Source organism: Ctenopharyngodon idella, chromosome 4 (assembly GCF_019924925.1).
Source record: "Ctenopharyngodon idella isolate HZGC_01 chromosome 4, HZGC01, whole genome shotgun sequence".
NCBI lineage: Eukaryota > Metazoa > Chordata > Actinopteri > Cypriniformes > Xenocyprididae > Ctenopharyngodon > Ctenopharyngodon idella.
In genome coordinates this window covers 709,746-732,364 of record NC_067223.1, presented here as the reverse complement: position 1 = coordinate 732,364, position 22,619 = coordinate 709,746, and the positions used below count along the sequence as shown (strand labels likewise).

The 22,619-nt window shown below is 39.8% G+C and overlaps 1 protein-coding gene and 1 pseudogene across 3 annotated transcripts in view; one reads left to right on the top strand and one right to left on the bottom strand.

Moving 5' to 3' along the window:
* Nucleotides 1-19,266, bottom strand: part of LOC127511046 (sodium- and chloride-dependent GABA transporter 2-like) — a 47,647-nt gene extending 28,381 nt beyond the window's left edge. The window contains exons 1-3 of one of the 3 annotated variants that reach the window (XR_007929825.1): nucleotides 18,279-19,266; nucleotides 18,142-18,202; nucleotides 6,525-6,651 (exon numbers count right to left, since the gene is read on the bottom strand). The gene's annotated coding sequence lies outside the window, so the exon portion shown is untranslated. Of the gene's footprint in view, nucleotides 1-6,524; nucleotides 6,932-18,141; nucleotides 18,203-18,278 lie in introns of those variants that run through there. The other 2 variants (XM_051891374.1, XM_051891375.1) reach the window with 2 other exon arrangements.
* On the top strand, nucleotides 10,106-13,551 carry LOC127511410 (zinc finger and SCAN domain-containing protein 29-like; annotated as a pseudogene).
* Nucleotides 19,267-22,619: the final 3,353 nt, after the last annotated feature.

Here is a 22,619-nt window from a genome sequence, read left to right as displayed (position 1 = left end):
GTTTGCGCAATTCCACCGTTATGGGCTTGACATTTGAAATCTGAACTTGAAATATTAATTCTCATATGAAGCCTATTCATTACTAATATATTGAATCATCTGTTTATATTTTTCAAAACACCTGAAAATATAGTCCAGACGTCAGAAAAAAATATATCAATCTTTACATTTTAGATGAGGGAAATACACAATACTACTACTAATTTAGTCTGCGCGCTAAAGCACCAGCAAAAGTAGCCTAATGATTATGAATGTGTAGGGAAAAAATAGACATTTTAATTTTTTATTAATGTTTTCTGAGTCAGTGTCGGCTGTAAAGATGAAGTTGAGGACGTTGACTGCACAGAACAGTGGATGCGCCTTTACAGAGAAATGCAACTTTCATATATGGATTACATAATCAGACAGTTGCATATTTGATTTCGATATGAATTGGTTCATTTAAAAGTAGACATTTCAAGCTTTCACTGCACATATTTCTCATGTCTGTAAGGCAAACATCGAAAATATGTGAAATAACGTTCGACTAATTGTTCATTTAAGCCATTGACTAATAATATTTATATTAATTTTATTTCTTAAATACTGGAGAGAATAAACCATAATAATGAGCGTTTAAGTAATTGCTAGCATATAGCACTCAAGCGCACGCATAAAGTTTGCCATAAAGAACCGGCAAAAATAATGATAATGAATGTGACAAAAAACAGCAAGGAGACATTTTAGTTGTTTATTAATAAACTAATGTTTTCTGAATCAGTCTCGGCTGAGAAGATGAAATTGACATTGCTGACTCTCATCATCTCCGCATAATGGACGCGCTTAGAGAGAGAATACTCTCATTCGGATTACATAATCAGAGAGTGCCCTTTTTTCGTTTTGAATTATTTCGTTTAAAAGTAGACATTTCAAGCTTTCTATAGATATATTTCTCATGTCTGTGAAGCAAGCAGCCTATACGCGCTCCAGTTCATGTGCAAGTGATCGCGCCGGCGCCTCCATGCATGATTATATTTGCTTCTTATTTATTAAATCCAGGCAATTGGTAGATGAAACACTGATTAAAATTAAGATAAATTTTTTTTACAAAACGAAATTCACTTTAAAGAAAGACTTTCTACAAAACAAGACTTAATGAAGTGGTCAAAATCATGTCTGACCCACTCCATGTCTCCCGATATATTGCGCATCTTATGATGTATCCTATCTTACTCATGCTGTTCACTTTTCATAATCAAATAGATGAAATAATAATAATAATAATAAAATCATTATAATAGGTCTATTTAAACATAAATATGAAACTAATACGTTTTCTTTAATGGCTACCAACGCGTAGGCTATAATACTGTAATGATTCATATTGAATGGACGCTGTGTGACGTCACCCATAGCGACAAACATGGAAGGAGTGACATGTTGGGTGAGCACACCTGTGGACAATAGATACATTTTGGATGGTTTTAAAAAGGGGGAGGGGAAGAATAATAGGGGGTCTTTCTGAGAATGATTTGTTGAAGACACGTTTGAGCTGTATTGGAGCCTGCAGGGTCCACGGGGGAAAAAGGGGTCGTTTTGTGGCGTTCGTGGCTGGCTAGCACCACCGGCGCCGAAGAAAACCGGGGTACCACTTCTTGGCCCGGAGGTAGATAGTGGGTAACATCTAGTTAGAGAGGAAAGGAACATAGGTGGACACCGGCAGGCTTCATCTTGGGAAAACTTCCTCTAATAGTTCCGCGGAGGGGAAGTTTGTGTCTTCGCAGTGACGGCAGGGTGTTGTCGGACACGGACAGGGAAGTCCGAAACTGTTTTATTCATTTATCTATTTGTGTATTGTCTTTATGCTCAGTCGCGTGTGCTTATGTCCCTTTAAATGCTGTGTACTGATTGTTTGTACTGGTTATCACGTAGAGAACAAGGGATTTATGCTTAGAGGTTCCTAATGAAGTGTGCTGTGTATATGGTATCTTACACTATTTATTTATTGGTTGCTGTGAGGTTTGAACGTGTATTGGGTTTCTTTTTTAGAGTGTGTGCACTGTAGACTGAAATTAAATAACCAGTGCAGCCTGTAATCAGGATACCAAAAATGTGACTATGCCACAAGGCTGATATTATTGTTAATAAAATTTATATTCTTTGTTGATAAATTGGCTCGTGAGTGTGCATTGAGTCCTCCCCCGGACCTTACCGGGTTAAAATTAAAAGTGGTGGCAGCGTAAGTGCAAGCCCACAACAAGAAAGCTCACCAGCGTCCCCTAGTGGCGGCTGAGTTTATTACAGTACAGTAGAGAAATGTCATGTCGTGAGCAAGAGCGGATCATGAGTCGAGTCGGATCCACTATAATGATAATATTTACAATAATATAGGTGTCTCACATTGTCCCACAGCAAAATAAAAAATAGTGTAGATTAGTGTACAATGTTCTATATTAATAATTTATTCTATTTAGTGTCCATTTCATTCATTCAACATATTTAATATTGGGGGCATCCAAGTTATTTGACATATTTGGGGGGGAAAAATGAAAAAGTAACGCAATAGTTACTTCCCCGGTAATTAGTTACTTTTATAATGATGTAACTCGGTTACTAACTCAGTTAGCTACTATTTGTGAGAAGTAACTAGTAACTAATTACTTTTTTAAAGTAATGTGCCCAACACTGTTCATAATCAACAATAATGCTAGCCTAATGTCTAATAGCGATTTAAGTCTGAATTGCGAGTTCTCTGTTTTTAGTAGTCAGAGACGCTCCTCTCCTATAACAGATAGTCTGGGGGGTTGGGAGAGGCAGTTCAGTAGCTTCATCTTGGGGGTGCAGAACAATAGAGGTGTGAATCGTGCTCTTTCATATGGAGAGTGTCGGACAGCCAGCCGATGGTACGTTTTTTTTTTAACTTAAAGAGCAGGCAAAGGTCCATTCAGGATAAATCTCTCGATGTGTCCATCTTGTCAAGTTATGAATATTGTGATGTTTGTTTCGACTGGTTTGGTAGAGGTTTAGAATGTTTGAGCAGTGTTGATTGTCAGTCGGGCATAAAATGAACTGAGGAACGCGTTCATGCCAACTCTATAGAAACGAATGCGAATGCAGCAGTGAGGCGCAGATTGGGCTGCAGTGTGCAGGGGCCCAGATTGGGCCGACTATTATTATTGTTATTAGTATTATTTCAAATTTACTTAAGCGTGAAAAAAGGCCCTCATTGAAACTTTTTTTTTATTATTATTATTTTATTTATTTATTTATTTTATTATTATATTATTTTATTATTATATTTATTTATTAAATAAAATGTGATTGGAAAGATGTGACATTTGGGTCACATCTGTCCAATCAGCTGCTGGTCAAATCATATCAATCATTTTAATTTCAATTTCTCTGTATACTATACATGTTGAAGCCATTAAAGAAAACGTATTTGGTTTCATATTTATATTTAATGCGAATGTGTCGGGAATGTGGCTCAGACATATGGAAGCACATGTGTAGCAATATTCAATTTAAATTGTAATATGCAATATGGCAATGCAATGTGTAAAATGGCAATGTATTTAAATTTACATTTTCCATACTATATATATGCAATGTTTGGAGCAAAATGATCATTCAAATTCAAAAATATAATTTAGGCTACACTTGCTGTTTCCTATAGTTTTAACATATAATTTAAACATATATTTTTAATGCTTTATATTTAATGCTTTATTTTAATGCGTCAAGGCGGGGCCAGGTGTTGTAAACATGGCGGCAGCAGAGCCAAGAAGAGCGAGGCATAAACTGGCAGATACAGCTGAGCAAGAACAGAGAAATGTTCCTGAAGGTTATGCGCGTCCGTCAGTCATAGAACCAGTACGTTATTAGAAGCAGAGTTATGGTTAGGACGACTCGTAGCTCACCTCACGATAAGGTGCGTTGCCTGGCGCTCGTGCACCTTATCGTGAGGTGAGCGCGCTCGCGTGTCTGAAAAGTGCTGAAACAGACGCGTCGAATGAGCGGTGCTTTACAACAGGTTACTTACTCATAGAAATAATCTTAGACAAGCTGTCCGATATTATTGCTTGCTCTATCAGTATGGTTGTATGTTTTTATCTTGTATGTTTTATCTCTTTTTATCGTTCTGATTATTGTTTATGCATCATTTATAGGCCTATTAATAAAACGATGTGTAGTCAATATGGATGCTAATGAGTGTTATTTATAGCCTAATAATAATAATGATAATAATTTTGTTCCCAAAAAATAACTCTGGTTGATGTCTAACCCCATCTTTCACATCTTAGAAAGCACTTTGGTCTGATGTGAACAGGTGCTGGTGGTGTGATGGTGTGGAGGATATTTTCTTGGCACACTTTAGGCCCTTTAGTCAAAGAGCTTAGAACCCAAGAGGCGACACTTTGATACTTTTTGGGCAACAGCCACTAGATGGCGCGCCGGTAGCGCAGCGGCCATTATGGGGTGAAAATACTAACTGGACCATAGAATCCTTCACATCTTACGCACCCAAAATCGGCGAATTTCACTGCCAAATCAGAAGCGCAATAGAACAGTTTTTTTTTTTAATTGTCACCAGTAAATTGTATGGCTCCTACAGTAAATGTTGTATTGTCTTATATGTTTTATTTTACCAGTTGTGGAATCCAACCATTCAACCATCTGAGGTAACGTAGTTAGCCTACTTTATTGAGTATGTCTATTTTATGCAACTGTATTTATTAATAGTAAATTAATAATTAATAAATTTAAGATCATCATGTTTGCAGCGAACAATATATTTTAGACCTAGTGGAGTAATAGTAATAATAGTATCTCTGAATTGAAATATATATATATATTGTACGTTTTAATGGATCACGCTACAAACATAATGATCTTATAATACATGATGCATCTTATTGATTGTGTCCGTTATCGCATAATTCCCACTTTTGGACACTTTTGCTTTAACGGACATTAGACAACACTGCTAAATCAAGCTGTTATATTCATATTTATTGTCCAACATTCCCAATTTTTCTGATGCATGTCCTTAATTCAATTTCATATGTTGTATTAATTCAGTGTTTATAATGCTAATACTTCTACAACTTCTAGAACTTCAAAGAATTTTAACCCAAAACGGACTGGGTTTCTAGAGAGCAAAGTATTTGTGAAAAAAGTGGAAGACTTAAACACAATGTGTGTAAAATGAACTGTAAAAAGGATTTGATTATCACCAGTGATAGTATTTTATTCTGTGTTGTCATCATTCAGGTTGGATTTCAGCTTTAATGTACTTTTTTTTTTTTAACAAAGCAGTTATTACCATAGAAACTAGTGGACTGCCGACTCGCTTTCACCCCAAAATGGCGGAAACGCAGGGCTGCTGCTGCGCGCCGGTGTTGCAATGGAACGTTCTATTGAGTGACGCTTCTTGTTAGTGTATATTCTTTGCTTTAGTACCAATGGACCATATTCACGGAGCGTTCTTTAGAACTTCCGCTGGAAAACTTCCGGTGAAATGTCACTTGTTGGTGTGTCGGTATATTCAATGTACTGAGGTAGCTTTAACAATATCAATAGTGTAATACTTAGTTTATAATCAGAATACAGTCACTTAAATAGTCAGGCTTAGCATTAATTTAGGCTAGTTATTCAAACGTAAGACAACATTAAAAAGATGCGTCACTCAGTGTTCCTCCTCAGCAAAATTCAAGTCGACCATCTGTATTCACACTTGTAAAAAAAAAAAAAAAAAAAAAAAAAAAAAAAAAACACACCGTTAACACACTGTAACTTAAGGATTTATTGTGCACTTGGATTCATTAAACAAAATGAGAGCTTGTGCTGCACTGACTAACAGCTTCAGTAAGGGAGGGAGAGCGCAGTTTTCTGTGCAATTCTAGCACAAGAAAAGTTATTGTTTTTCATGAGACTTTGTGAGTACTTTATACTTCACCTTGACAACATTTATTTTTAAACCTATAAATTTTATAATGTTTAATATTTATTCAAAAGTGAAACCTGTGGAAAAACTATTACAGGAAATGTCTAATATGAGCCAATAAATGCTCCTCTGCCGCCATCTGCTGGTTATAGTGGTAATTAATGTGCTCTTTATTTTTAAATGATAGTGTTTTTTTTTTATCAAATGTTGGATTTTTTACATCTTGAAACGTTTGGTTTTACAAATAGGGACAGTCTCAGATGGGTGAACAAATATTTTTGGTCATCACATTTAAAAATAACATTTGAAGTGCTGGAAAAATGTTGCGTGTGCGTGTCCAAATACAGACGCCATGTTTCTTATTCAAACGTTCCCATTAGCTTCATCTTTATTGCAATCAATAAAACTTGTTTATTGCAAATTAGGGAAGTGTGATAACTGCTCTAAAATATAAATGCAACATTAAAAAAGGCAACCATTGATGATGGTTTTGTGTCGATGTACAGCGAGTACAGAATGACTGCTAACAGTTCACCGGAAATGGCCAAACTGCAACCAGAAAGTAACAATTGAGGATCATTTAAACACCACAGCCTACCTGAGTATTGTTGCTGACCATGTCCATCCCTTTATGACCACATTACCATCTTCTGATGGCTACTTCCAGCTGGATAACATTCCAGCTGTCCTACATGCATTAGTCTCACTGTGTTGTGCTTGGAAAACTGCATCAAAAAAAAACATAAAAAAAAAAAAAAAGAGAGAAATTAATAAATGTATAGGCATCGGTATTGGCAAGTACTAGGAAAAAAAGTATCGGTACTCGGTCCTTAAAAAATGGTATCAGTGCATCCTGTAAGACTTGATTTTCCTGCTAAGACAAAAACTGAGATCAAGCACCCTGCAATAAAGCAATAAAGCTTATCTAGAGAGAAGATCTCAAAGAAAGAGCATAGGACAACGCCTTGCCCTCACACATCTACAGGATGCTATAGCCCTCCCCCCAAAACACACACACCCTCCTTCCTTTCCCCCTGACTCAAGTCACTGAAAGTTCTCCAAGAAATATAATGTATCTGGTGTATCTGTTGTTTATTCCTTTCATGTTTGATATCATTTTAAATGTCTCAGTGCAACTGGTAAAATGGTCTCAATTTCACAACAGTCACTGGTATTATGAAGAAGATTAAAAACTAAGGAGAATTCTGTCCTCCTTTTGGGTGGTGTCACTTCTGAAAACCCACTCCTCTCCCCCCAAAACAGGTGTTGGTGTAATAAAAATTTACAATCCTTTTGTTCTGGTCTTGGTATATAAGGTAAAGTGCAAAGCAGTCAGGGGGGATTTTCTGTAGCCAGAAGCCCCCACACAGTGGTGGACAAGTGTCTTCAAACACTAATCCACCACTGTGTGCATGTGCATTTCAGTTGATGTTATGCATTTATTATTTCTGAATTGGCTTCTAATTGTCCAACTATGAAATTGACATGATACATTTTTACTTGACAAATAAAATGTTATATTTGATTTGCTCTGGATTCTTCTGAAATCATTATGACCAGTAGATTATGGAGTCCGTCATTTCCGTAAATCTGCGTCAGGACAGGCCAAGCCAGAGAGCCCCATGAAAGGAGCATATTGGCACATCATGGGGCTTTTTGAGTTTGTCTGTTATTGAATTAGCAAGTTGCAGTATCGTGACTAAGAAATATTTTTGTATGAACAAGCATGTGGCGGTTCGACTCAAATGCATTAGTTAACTCTGCATCCTCTGACTAGATCATAAACTGGCGAATTTATGTCCGTGAGAACGCAGTCGGCCGATGTGAATTTCTCTAAGCGATGATGAGACCATAATGAACGAATAATTGAAATTATGAGATACCCAGAATAATCAAAAATCAAAATTAATACATAACAAATGATTAATTTCCAATTGGGAACAAAACCTGAGAAGAATAATCATTTAAAATTGGAGTCAGATTAAACGAGTGAAATTAAGTGAACTTCACAGATGCGCTGAAAAGGCATACACGCGTTAACCTTCGCCCGGGCCGTCGGATTCCGTTTTTGGGCCGATGCAGGGTTCCTTACAATCCCTACATTCTATCCCCTGTTCTTGTATTGTCGCCCCGAAGATACATCCTAAACTAATATGCTTTAATCCCAGGGCCTAAAAATTACAGAGACAGAATTGGAGGTAGACCTAGCTTGAGTTGCAGTCCCCACTGTGTTCTCCCCAAGTGATCGTGGGAGGCGATAGACATTAGAGTGTTTGCCAGCCGTGGCCCGCTGTGAGCACCGTAACACACCCTCCTCCAATGGAGGTGCTGTAGACACTAACCCCGGTTGAGGTTGACCAGCTACATCGACTTCACAGGGCTGATCAGAAATCCCTGGCTGCTAGAGGCCCTTGATTGTACGTCTTTACTGAGCTGACACCGCTCACACTCTTGGCACCAAAGGGCCACGTCCCTCGCCATTCCTGGCCAATAACACCTCTGCTTTACCAGTTCAGTGGTCCGCTCGACCCCTTGGTGTCCATGTTCCTGATGCAATCCTCTTAAAACCTCACCTTTCAAAACAGAGGGCAAGATTAACTGAAGAATCTCTTCCCTCCCATCTGGCCGGAAAACACGCCGATACAAAACGTCTTCCTGTTCAACCAGACGATCCCATTGGCGGAGAAGGGTCACCGAATCTTTTGACAGCAATTTACGCTCCTGAGAGCTAGGAACTTCAGAATGGGAGTATTTTCCCAATTACTGGATCAGATGCCTGCAAGCCCTTAATATCCGCCAATGGGCAACTGGGAAGAGTGGTCACCGCAGATTGAACAACCAGGGTTTGGGAAGCTGAAGAGGCCAACTGTGCCTCTACTGCTTGCCTTACTATACCAGGAACTGCAGTAAATGGGAGCACCCCAAGGACCTCCTCGGTATTCAATGGAGGCTGTCTGGAAAGGGCATCGGCATTACGATTGCTCTTCCCAGAACGGTATGTTGTTGGCCGAATGTTGTTTGACCTTTTCCATAAGACTCATCAATGCAAGGGAAAACTCTAACAGGGTCTCCCCTTGCTGTTGCTTCCTCGAAAAGAAAGCCTCCTGCAAGGCCATATGGGACTCAGAACACCCGTATACCTCGCACAATGCGGCAAAGATTTTCTCTGGGTCACTATGCTCGCTAACAGAACGGTAACGAATCTCCTCTCATGCCTCCCCCTCCAGGTGATCAAATAGAAAGAAAGCCTGATCCGGAATAGATAAATGACGAATTCGAATACAGGCCTGAGCCTCCTCAATCCACTTGCTAATGCCAATGCCTGATCGGCCATTGAATTTAGGGCACTTCCTGTCCCTTGGTACAAAAAAAATCGTTCAGCCGGACCGGCATTAGCACCAACAGATTGGACCGGGGGGGCTACAGGCAAAGCACTTGCGTCACCGGGGTCTATGCTCAACCCAGGTGAAGCAACGAAAGCGCGCTCCTGACGCAACTTTTCATTGTCAGCTCGCAACTGCGCAACCAACTCCCTAAGCTCATTGAGTTCCTCCTCCATAATTTTACTACTTACCACTTACCCAAAACAAAGACCCACCTAGAGAAGGCACGAAAACCAGGAGACTGAATCCCACTGGGTACTGCTGTTTTGCTGTTCTTCTAGAAAAGAGAAAAAGAAACCACCCAAAAAAGACAATTCACATACAAAATAAACACCCACGTCTCTGTCTCAAGTATGGGAACCCTGCCGACGCCACCAAATGTGGCAGAAAGAGAGGAATTACAAAAAGATCACAGTAAAATGACTTCACCACCTGGGAACTCCCAACCCAGGACTCAATGAACCCACTAAACAGGCTTCACAGATTTTTCCCTTACAGGACAGGAGACGTGGATGAAAAAATATACATTTTTATTTAATGACAAGAATAGTTAATAATTCAAAAACACTCCTCTGAAACAAACAAAAAAATTAATGCATTTAAGGGTGCTTTCACACCTGCCTCATTTAATTCGGTTGAATTGTACTAGAGTTCGTTTTCCCCTTTGGTGCGGTTCGTTTGGGCAGGTGTGAAAGCAGCAATCGCACTCGGGTGCGCACCAAAAGTGGACCAAACAAGCGTACTAAGCGAACTCTGGAGCGGTTCGTTTGTGATGAGAACGTGATCTGACCTCAAACAGACCCAATTGCAAAAAGTACTGATCATTTTTGGACAAAACCGGCTGCCATAGTCAGCTGCGCTGTGCATTATGGGATGAGGAAGTGTTTGTTGACAGTTTGCACTTTAGCATGGCAGCTCGCGGACAAACTTGGAGTTGTGAGGAGGTGCAGAGCCTCATAGAAATTTGGTCTGATAACCATATTACAGTGGGTACGGAAAGTATTCAGACCCCCTTAAATTTTTCACTCTTTGTTATATTGCAGCCATTTGCTAAAATCATTTAAGTTCTTTTTTTTTTTTTCTCATTAATGTACACACAGCACCCCATATTGACAGAAAAACACAGAATTGTTGACATTTTTGCAGATTTATTAAAAAAGAAAAACTGAAATATCACATGGTCCTAAGTATTCAGACCCTTTGCTGTGACACTCATATATTTAACTCAGGTGCTGTCCATTTCTTCTGATCATCCTTGAGATGGTTCTACACCTTCATTTGAGTCCAGCTGTGTTTGATTATACTGATTGGACTTGATTAGGAAAGCCACACACCTGTCTATATAAGACCTTACAGCTCACAGTGCATGTCAGAGCAAATGAGAATCATGAGGTCAAAGGAACTGCCTGAAGAGCTCAGAGACAGAATTGTGGCAAGACACAGATCTGGCCAAGGTTACAAAAAAATTTCTGCTGCACTTAAGGTTCCTAAGAGCACAGTGGCCTCCATAATCCTTAAATGGAATACGTTTGGGACGACCAGAACCCTTCCTAGAGCTGGCCGTCCGGCCAAACTGAGCTATCGGGGGAGAAGAGCCTTGGTGAGAGAGGTAAAGAAGAACCCAAAGATCACTGTGGCTGAGCTCCAGAGATGCAGTCGGGAGATGGGAGAAAGTTGTAGAAAGTCAACCATCACTGCAGAACCTCCACCAGTCGGGGCTTTATGGCAGAGTGGCCCGACGGAAGCCTCTCCTCAGTGCAAGACACATGAAAGCCAGCATGGAGTTTGCTAAGATGGTGAGAAATAAGATTCTCTGGTCTGATGAGACCAAGATAGAACATTTTGGCCTTAATTCTAAGCGGTATGTGCGGAGAAAACCAGGCACTGCTCATCACCTGTCCAATACAGTCTCAACAGTGAAGCATGGTGGTGGCAGCATCATGCTATGGGGGTGTTTTTCAGCTGCAGGGACAGGACGACTGGTTGCAATCGAGGGAAAGATGAATGCGGCCAAGTACAGGGATATCCTGGACGAAAACCTTCTCCAGAGTGCTCAGGACCTCAGACTGGGCCGAAGGTTTACCTTCCAACAAGACAATGACCCTAAGCACACAGCTAAAATAACGAAGGGGTGGCTTCACAACAACTCCGTGACTGTTCTTGAATGGCCCAGCCAGAGCCCTGACTTAAACCCAATTGAGCATCTCTGGAGAGACCCTAAAATGGCTGTCCACCAACGTTTACCATCCAACCTGACAGAACTGGAGAGGATCTGCAAGGAGGAATGGCAGAGGATCCCCAAATCCAGGTGTGAAAAACTTGCATCTTTCCTAAAAAGACTCATGGCTGTATTAGATCAAAAGGGTGCTTCTACTAAATACTGAGCAAAGGGTCTGAATACTTAAACTGAAATATCACATGGTCCTTTCTTTTTAAATAAATCTGCAAAAATGTCAACAATTCCGTGTTTTTCTGTCAATATGGGGTGCTGTGTGCACATTATGGCTGCAATATAACAAAGAGTGAAAAATTTAAGGGGGTCTGAATACTTTCCGTACGCACTGTAGGTCCCAACTTTAGAAAATTCACAAGAACAGCACAATCTTCTCATTGTTTAGCAAACAACACAGGGAAAGGGGGTTTGATAGATCTGTGGAACAGTGCCGGGTTAAGGCAAAGAAGCTCCGCCAGCAGTACATCCAAGTGCGTGATGCACTTAATAAAACAGGCAGCTCGGGTAAGGAGAAAGACAAGTTCCCCTGATATGATGACCTCGATAATATACTTGGGACAAAACCAGACGTCGATCCGGTGGATGTTGTTGAGTCCCATGAAAGTTCAACATCGTCCGCTTCCAATGATGCTACTGATGCTAACACAGTTGACCAAGCTACCGCATCTGATACCGATGTTGACGGTGAGTTTATTTCGTTTTTGCACTTACCAATACAAAGCACTTATTTCAGAAGTTATGGTGTAACTTTAGGCATAGATTATACTTTGCCATGCCAAATATAATGGCAATTTATGTTACTTCACATTAACCAGAAGCAGTCATTTATTTTTATGTGATATTCTTTGTTTCACACACACACACTGCATTGTTTACATTGCAATATGCATTGAAATATATTTTTATCTGCATTAAAATGACAAAGAAATTGTGTTTTTCAATAAACAGTGGGAGATTCAAGCAACATATCATCTCATGCAGATGTCACAAACGTTGTTGCAGATGCAGGAGTGTCTGATGATCCAAGTACAGAGAGCAGTGCCAATGAAGTAGGCATCATAGGAGGGAGACTGCCCATTCCTGGAGCCAAAGCTCAAAAAAGAAAGAAAGTCTTGCAAAGCTGATGTTGACACCCAGGCATACATGATGGACAACAGAATGATGCTGACAGAGAGCTGAGCTGAGCTTGCATAGAGCTGAACAGAGCCAGGTGGCTCAAGAGGCTGCCTGTTTTGAGAGAATATTGAAGGCACAACAGGAGGCTGAGGAGAGAAGATTCCAGGTGATGCAGGCACAGCAACAGGCCACTAACCAGACGTTTCTGCAACTAATGGGCATTCTAGCAAGTGCGCTGAATCCTGGTCAGCCTCCACCTCATTCCTCAACAATGCCAGCCTGAACCACGACACCCCCACCAACATCAATACCTAGTGCTTGGTCCTTGTCCCACCTGTTTCTGCCAACTGCCCTGCTGCTAATGAATAATCCACATAACCACCAGCAATCAGAATCTCCATCCACCCAAGATGAACATCCTAGCACTTCATCCATTATACATGACATCAATAGTACACACTACTACAACATGTAGTTTTTTTTGTTTAGTTTTTGCAATCTAGGAAAGGCTTTGTTTGTGTAGGCCTTTAATGTGCACAGTCATTTTGTTTTTTGAATTATGGAAGAAATTGTTTTCTGTTTAGTGTTCTGAAGAATATACTTAAGCAGAAATGACTACCCTGTGTGTGTTTACATTTCCCAGAAATATGCTACCTCATTTTCACTATTTATTTTTTTTAACTTCTGGACTACACAAGGAGGATATATAATATAAAGTAAAAAGAGGACCGTTTGTTTTTTTGGCACAACACACATTGTACTTAATTTAATATTTAGCATTTTTTTTAAATAAATAGCTTAAATGTTGTTTAACTGTAAAACATGTTTATTTTCTAATCATAATGGTTTTTGTAGCCAACATTTATGGCAAAGTTACATTTGTCTGAAGTTAAACAGGCAAGTTTGGTGTTAAGAATGTTCTTTTATATTTTTTATAAGAACTGTGATTGTGTTTACAAGTGTAACATGGCTAGTCCATTGGCCTAGCAACTGTTAGCAGGCAGTTGAAGGACTAGCTGGAGGCAAAGCTCCCTAAGACCACCACTTACGCACTGAAATAATGGTGTAGTGCCTTTAGCTTCCGTGTCTTTCGCATGGGAGATCAAGGTTCAAATTACAAGCACTATGTTACCTAATTTTCAAGGTTTTCTTTTCAAAAACCTTTACTTTTATTGTAATTTCAGACAATGTACATAGCACTGTTGAAAAAAAAAAAATACATTTTACTTTCAAAATGGAGAAAAAGATGTTCAGATGTGTCAACTTTACATTTGTTACAAATTAAACGGAAAATAATACAGGTGCTGGTCATATAATTAGAATATCATCAAAAAGTTCATTTTTTTTATTATAAATTATTTTTAAAAATGAAACTTTCATATATTCTAGATTCCCTACATGTAAAGTAAAACATTTCAAAAGTTTTTTTTTTTAAATTTTGATGATTAGAGCGTATAGCTCATGAAAGTCCAAAATCCAGTATTTCAAAATATTAGAATATTTCCTAAGATCAATCAAAAAATGGATTTGCAAAACAGAAAAGTTCAAGTATTTTAAAGTATGTTCTTTTGTGCACTCAATACTTGATCGGCAGGACATATTACAGCAAATGACTTGCTCCTAGCACAAATTACTGCATCAGTGAAGTGTGGCATGGAAGTGATCAGCCTGTGGCACTGCTGAGGCACTATTGAGCCTTCAGATCATCTGTATATTGTTGGATTGACTGTTTCTCATCTTTCTCTTGAAAATATCCCATAGATTCAGGTCAGGCATATTGGCTGGCCAATAAAGCACAGTAATATCATGGTCAGCAAACCACTTGGAAGTGGTTTTTGCACTGTGGGCAGGTGCTAAAGTCCTGCTGGAAAAGGAAATCAGCATCTCCATAAAGCTTGTCAGCAGATGGAAGCATAAAGTGCTCCAAAATCTCCTGGAAGATGGCTGCATTGACTTTGCACTTGATAAAACACAATGGACCAACACCAGCAGACGTCACGGCCCCCCAAATCATTATTGACTTCAGAAACTTCACACTAGACTTCAAGCAGCTTGGATTCTGTGCCTCTCCAGTCTTCCTTCAGACTCTGGGACCATGATTTCAACATGAAATGCAAAATTTACTTTTATCTGAAAAGAGGACTTTCGACCACTGTTCACTGTCCAGTTCTTTTTCTCCTTAGCCCAGGTAAGATGCTTCTGACGTTGTCTCTGGTTCAGAAGTGGCTTGGTAGTCCTTTTCCTGAAGATGTCTGAGTGTGGTGACTCTTGATGCGCTGACTCCGGCTTCATTCTACTCATTGTGAAGCTCTCCCAAGTGTTTGAATCGGCTTTACTTGACAGTATTCTCAAGCTTGCAGTCATCCCTGTTGCTTGTGCACCTTTGCCTACCCAATTTCTTCCTTCCAGTCAACTTTGCATTTAATATGCTTTGATACATCACTCTGTAAACAGCCACCCCATTCAGTAATGACCTTCTGTGACTTACTCTCTTTGTGGAGGGTGTCAATGATTGTCTCCCGGACCATTGCCAAGTCAGCAGTCTTCCCCATTAGTGTGGTTTCAAAGAACAAAAGATAAATTCCGGTTATACTGTAGGGATGGTCATTTAATGAAACTCAAATGTAAATATTCTAATATTTTGAGATACTGGATTTTGGACTTTCATTAGCTGTACGCTCTAATCAACAAATTAAAAAAAAAAAAAAAAAACCTTTTGAAATGTTTTACTTTACATGTAGGGAATCTAGATTATGAAAGTTTCATTTTATTAAAAATAATTTACAATAAAAAAAATGAACTTTTTTTACGATATTCTAATTATATGACCAGCACCTGTACATTTGAAAGCAAAAGTGTTTCCATTCCATCCATTTTAAATCAGACAAAATAAGTTTAGTATATGGTGGTTCCCTATACTAGCACATATGAATAACTGAAGATGAACTCATCAAGAGATAAGACAGCATAACTTTTTTTTTTTTTTTTTTTAAACATACTGAATACTGAACACAGAGTATTTGCAGGCTTTGGTCATTCATATTGTAGCAAGGTAGCTACACAGTACATTTCTAACGTTGTGTTGCTGCTGTGCATGCCCCTGCTCATACAGGTCCCTCTTCCTCTGCAACTCTTTCTCCCTCCAGAAATTCCTCCTCCTGTACCTCGCAGAAATTATGCAGCACACAGCAAGCAGACACAATGCAGCTTACAAAAGTTATGTGGGCCTCATTTTATTTAAGGCGGCAATGCCAGCGTCCTTTGAGGCACCCAAAGGCACGCTCAACGGTCATACGGACTTGGCTTAATCTGTGGTTGAAGTTGAGCTGCTGTGGTGTTACTGCTCCTCCTTCTATGAAACCTTACATGAGCCAAGTTAGTAGAGGGTAAGAAAAAGAGGCACATCCACCCCCTCAAATGCTTGTCCAATGAGGTAAAAGAGTGCCTGCACTGCCACATTCATACAATGACGATAGGGAGAAAAAACGGGCATCGTGTATCTTGCCTGGTCGCCCAACATTAATATCCCAAAATGTCATCCTATGGTCCACCACACCTTGCAGAATGATGGAATAGTCTCCCTTCTGGTTGTAATAACAAGATGAGTTGTCAGGTGGAGCTCTGATCTTAATATGGGTTCCATCTATCGCACCTGCCACCTGAGGGAATCTCCATTTGTCTCGAAAACCCTGTATTATCTGCCAGAACTCTGCTGCTGAGGGATGCTTGATATACAGAGGCTTCATTACCACATTTATGGCAGTCACAACCTCCTGGGTGATAGTGCAACATGTTGATAACCCAACACCAAACAGTTGTGAGACAGACCAGGTTTGTGGCTAACCTCCAAACACAAATTGCAACTCGAGCCTCTACAGGCACTGCCTGTCTATATTTAGTGTTTTGGTCGGGTCAGCCAAGGCCGGAGGATGTCACAAAGTAGTCTGAAGCTGCCTCTTCGCATTCGGAAGTTTTCCAGCCAGTCTTCGTCTGTCCAGGTGGCGTTGATGTGGGGCCACCAACTATCACTTTGTGGGCATGTCCAAATCCTCCTGTCATTATGACAACTTTCAGGAAATTCTCTCTTATTTTACATTGTTATTATCATATGTAAACTGATATCATTAATATTGTTATATGAATTAGGGCAATGTCATTTTTGCTATTAATTTCGAAATGCTTTAACATAGGCCTGTAATATGGATCAGTATCAAACCGTTTTTTGACAAGCAAGCAGAAACATGGGTAAGGTTACCACACAACATCAAATTTAAGGACTTCCAGGCACCAACACAGCATAGTGAGAATGTTAATGAGAACTCACAGAAAACTATTTCAAAGAGAAAGAGAGGGCATGACATTACCTGATAGATCGTTAGTAATATTTTCAGAAGATGAGCATGTCAGAGTTAAGAAGAATTAATGCACGCCTCCGCTTGAAGTGACTTGCGATGCGCTCTCGTCGTTTGCAGTGCATTAGAACGTTATTTTCAAGCCGTTTCCACGCTTCATTATAGAATTGTATTGTTTGCATATTGTGGTGTATACAAACAATGTAATAGATAATGGCCAGGGACAAAACCAGCCCGCGCAGTTGTCTCTCCATAGTTGTGTTGTCTCCTTGTTATTTGCTGGCTTTTCCTCTTCTGTTGGATTTTTCCCGCAAGTAAATTCTGACCAATCGAAAAGCAGTTTAGGAAATACGCCATGGCCAATGAGTGATGTAGATGTTGTCATGTGACTGCATTTTGGTTCGACCAAAGCAATCAGTGTGGTGTGAAAAGGAACCAAAAAAGCTGAAAAATGCTACAATGTATAATTGTTTGCCCTTGGTTCGGAACAAATGAACCAAACTACAGATGTGAAAGCACCCTAAAAGATTAGTTCAGCACTGACTAGTACAATTTCCTTAAACACTTCACGTACTCAAAATAATCAAAAAAAAAAAAAACATCACCACAAGGGTAGGACCCAAAACAAAAACAATTCACTCTAGGACTGAGGGTGACCAGCAGGGGGAGACTCAAACACCAGCACACTCATTAAGTAAAACAAAAATAAATAAATAACCCTATCAAATCACACACCAGTGCACATACACAGCACTTCACAAAATAACCCATGAGTCAACCCCGCCCCCTTGCTCTTGGACCCTCATCTCCTAACAAAAGGCAAAACTAACAAAACAAAATATACATTGAAATCAATAAATACACAAAGATAAAAATAATATCAATACTAAATAAAACAAACAAAATAATCATGAAAGATGTCCATCAACTAAACTTCACTATTATCTACGTCGAGCCAGCAGCAAAACAGCAGTACTCCGCAGGTCAGTGAACAAATGAGAGACTGGTAGCCCCGGCAACAATCCTCCTCGCTAATTCAACGGTATATACCACACGTCTGAAATAACACACACATAATTAAACAAATATTGTATAAAACCCATGATACACAAACACAAGGAAGCTACATACCTAGGGTGCGAGGAATCCCAGTCACGACAAACCAGAGAGAAATCAACGTGCACGCTGTAAACTGAACACAAACTATGTTGATTTAATCAACCCACCCAATACCGGAAGGACAGACGCCCCAGACAATGCGTTCCTACCTGTGAATGGGCTGCAGATTTGGTGTTCATTAAATAAACACTCTGAAAAATAATTAATGAACTGGCGTGTAGCCTGTTTATTTCTTCAGCACCGAACTTTCACATGTGCTGACCTCTCTATTACTTTCTTGTTCTAGCTCTATGCTCTTGGGTATCTGCCAATTGTATGTTTGGTACTACTGCCATCTAGAGGACAATAATAAGAACAACAATTGATAACAACAACTAATCACCACATCCTCTTTCCTTTAGAAAATATAAATTGAAGTGCATAAAACAACAGAGGCAATATAACACAAAATTATCCATTTAACACTAAACAGAAATTTCAAAACAATGCCTTTGTTTAGTACATTTCAAATGTAACTGAGCAGAGTCATTTACAAATTAAGTCGATCAGGTTTTATGATACATGATGATCTTCTTAGTATAGAAAGGTCATTTGTTTCTGCAGAATGATCATTGTCCAGGGAAGTGGAAGAAGACGAAGAGGACTGAATGCTTGGTGGTGCTACATCTCCAGGTGAGACCAGAACTTCTTCTTTCTTGTCAGTCAGTGTTTGGCTTGTTTCTTGTGTCTTAAGGAGACTTCTGCGATTTCTCTTAAGAATCTGACCACTCTCTGTTCTGATGACATATGATCTTGGACTCACTTCTTCCAAAACAACAGCTTTCTTGTCCCAGCAGTTGGTATCTTCCACTCTCACAATGTCATCCCTTGATAGCACTTTCAGCATTTTGGTTTGTTTGTCATAGTTTGTCTTTTGTCTGTTTTGGAGAGCTTTCTGTTTCTGCCTAATTGTCGCACTGATCAGGTCTTGTTTTGTGTCAATCCTGTAGGGAAGCATTGTTCTTATTTCACGATTCATTAGGAGCTCTGCAGGAGATGCACCATGTTCCAAAGGTTCCAAAGGATAGCTCGATAGCTCAGAAGAGCTAGATATGGATCTGACTTGCCTTCTGATGCTTTCTTGAGTAACCGCTTCACAATATGCACTCCTTTCTCTGCCTTCCCGTAAGACTGAGCATGATGGGGACTCGAAGTCACGTGTTTGAAATCATAATGAGCAGCAAAGTCGTGAATCTCCTTTTACATTTCTCCATTCCAAGATGTCCTTCATGTATCCTGGAAAGCATCTCTTCTCTCAGCACTTGTGGAACAACAATTCTGTCTCCTCTCAGAAGAATACCATCTGCCACACTGAGCTCAGCTCTGACATTGTAAAATTGTGAGCAGGAACTTTTGACCCAGTCATTGTTCAGATTTTCAATTACAGCCTGGAGAACTGGATCTTTCGCTGTCTCCTCAGCTATTTGCTTGAGCTTCTGATCAGACACTGGAAGAGATTCAACAACAAGATTTACATGCACTTTCACATCATCTTCCGTGGAACTCACATCTGAAGATTTGCGTGTTAATGGTGCACGAGATCATCATCAGCTAGGACTATGTATTTCCCTGGAGTGTAGACTAATTCAAAGTCATACCGTTGCAGTCTCATCATTAGACACTGAATGCGTGGAGACATCTCATTCAGATTTTTTCTGATGATTGCAATTGAAGGCTTATGATCTGTTTCTGCAATGAATGATGGTAAACCATAGACATAGCTGTGAAATTTCTCAAATCCAAAGACAAGTCCGAGGCATTCTTTTTCGATCTGAGCATTTCTGCACTCAGATTGAGTCATCATCCTAGAGACATAGGCTATCGGTTTCCAGCCGTCAGCATCTGCTTGGAGTAAGGCTGCACCTAGACCATCCTTTGACGCGTCCGTAGAGATTTTGATACTCTTAGAGGAGTCAAAGTAGGTGAGAACTGGTTCTTTTGTCAGTGTTGACTTGAGCATTTTCCATTCTTGCTCATATTTACTTGTCCACTTGAACTAGTTTCTGTGATTCAACAGTTCTCTGAGGCTTGCCGTTTTTGCGGAGAGGTTTGGAATGAATTTACTGATGAAGTTTACCATTCCCATTATCCTCAGCACACCTTTTTTGTCCACTGGACTCGGCATATCCAGAATTGCCTGAATTTTGCTTCTGTCAGGTTCAACACCACGTCCAGATAACTTGTCACCTAGAAAGGTAATTTCAGTAACACCAAACAGACATTTAGCTCTGTTTAACTTAAGTCCATATTTCCGAACTCTTTGAAGTAGCTGGAAAAGTCTCTGATTGTGTTCCTGCAATGAAGATCCCCAAACCACTATGTCCAGTCCTTCTATGATGTGCTCCATGGCACAATGAAAGATTTCTGAGGCTGAAATTATTCCAAATGGTAGACGTAGAAATGAATACCGTCCAAAAGGTGTATTGAACGTGCAGTATTTGGTACTGTCTTCATGAAGCTTCAATTGCCAGAATCCCTGCGAAGCATCCAACTTGCTGAAGAACCGTGCACCATTCATTTCACTTGTGATCTCCTCACGCTTTGGAATCTGGTAGTGCTCCCTTTTTATGTTTGCATTCAAGTTTCGTGGATCCATGCATACTCTCAGATCACCATTTTTCTTTTTAACACAGACCATTGAGTTTACCCAGTCTGTAGGCTCCTCCACTTTCTTAATTACTCCTAGAGCTGTCATTTTATCAAGTTCCTTTTTTTGTTTTTCTTTCAGTGGCGCGGAAACCCTTCTTGGAGCATGTACTACAGGGTGAGCATCTTCTTTGAGCTGAATTTGGTAAATGAATGGTAGAGCTCCCAGTCCTTTGAAAACATCATCAAATCTGCGAACAAAGTTATCTGTAGTTTCCTGTTGTGTTACTGTTACATCATGACTATTGATGCAGTACACTCTTTTTACCAGTCCTAATTCCTCGCAGGCTTTGTCACCAAGGAGAGACTGATGATCATCTGGGACTACAACAAAGAGCAGGTGATGAGTTTTTTTCTTGACACATACTCTGAGTCTGCACACACCTTGAGTCTTTATTTCCTGTCCGTTGTAGGTTTTGGGTGACACAGGGTTTCTGTTTATCCGGGGCTTGATTTTCATTTCCTTTAAGTCACTTGTGCTTATGAGATTGGCCTTCGCTCCTGTATCAAGTTTAAGCGGCACAATAACTCCATTGACTTGTAGTGATGCAATCCATTTATCTTTAGACACACAGTTCACATCAGAGTCATTTCTTTCATTTGTTTTGTATTCTTGCTGAATACTTTCTGTGTCACCATTGATCATGCCCACAAAGAAAGTGTCTGACAATTCTGTCTCTTCCACAACATGCACATTTGTTGATGCTTTGTTTTATTCTTTGAAAAAACACTGCTTAGCGAAGTGGTTCATGTCTTTGCATTTTGCACATTGCTTTCCATATGCTGGGCATTATTTAGGCTGATGCTTTGAGCCACATCTTTTACAGCAGAATGAATCTGCGACTGCCTTTGGTGCAGCTTTTTGACGCTGTCTTTTCATTTTATGAGTAACAGCGCCGACTACTGGACTGTTAGCAACAATGGTGCCCTCTTTATCACTGAAAGTTCTAGAATGCAACAAAGCAAGTTCGCTCGCATGACAAATCTTGACAGCACCGTCTAATGTCAGCTCCGTTTCTCTGAGCGGTCTTTCTCTAATTTTCTTGTCATGAATTCCAAAAACAATTTGATCTCTGGTCATTGATTCAGTTAAGGTGCTGAAGTTGCATGTTTTTGCCTTTAGTTTCAAATCAGTCAAAAATGAGTCAAAACCTTCAACCTGTGATTGAAAGCGTGAGCGAAACACATACCTCTCATATGTTTCATTTTTCTTTGGTGAGCAGTGCTCGTCAAATTTCTTCATGACTTCATCATATTTTTCTCTGTCGGCAGCGGCCGCGAACGTAAAAGTATTGTATACTTCAATTGCCTTATTTCCAGCAACTGTCAAGAGCAACGCTATTTTCCATGAATCTGTCTCGCCGTCCAGACCAACAGCTTAGTGTAAGCAATAAGGTACAAGAGGCTGTGCTGTATCGTGAATAAGTCACGGCTGAAGGGCGTTGTTAGGTGCAACCCCTTCAGCTATGACTTATTCACGATACAGCACTAGCCTCGAGTACCTTATTGCTTTTATAAAACGGTTACCACACAATACAAATATTAAAGCCAAAAATATGTAACAATGCAACTTTCATGAAGTAAACTTTCATTAAAGCCTTCCTTCCGCCGGAAAAAAATAGTCCCTGACCATGAACAGCAACAGAAGTTACATTATTACACCATTAGATGCCAGCAAAGACTGTCTTTATGAGTGTGTCAGTCAGTAGCGAAGACTTTTACATTGAAAAGACTGAACTGTCGTGAACACGGAACAAGACGCAACTGACAAATGCTTTGACTAGCGCTGTCAGTCATGGGAAAAC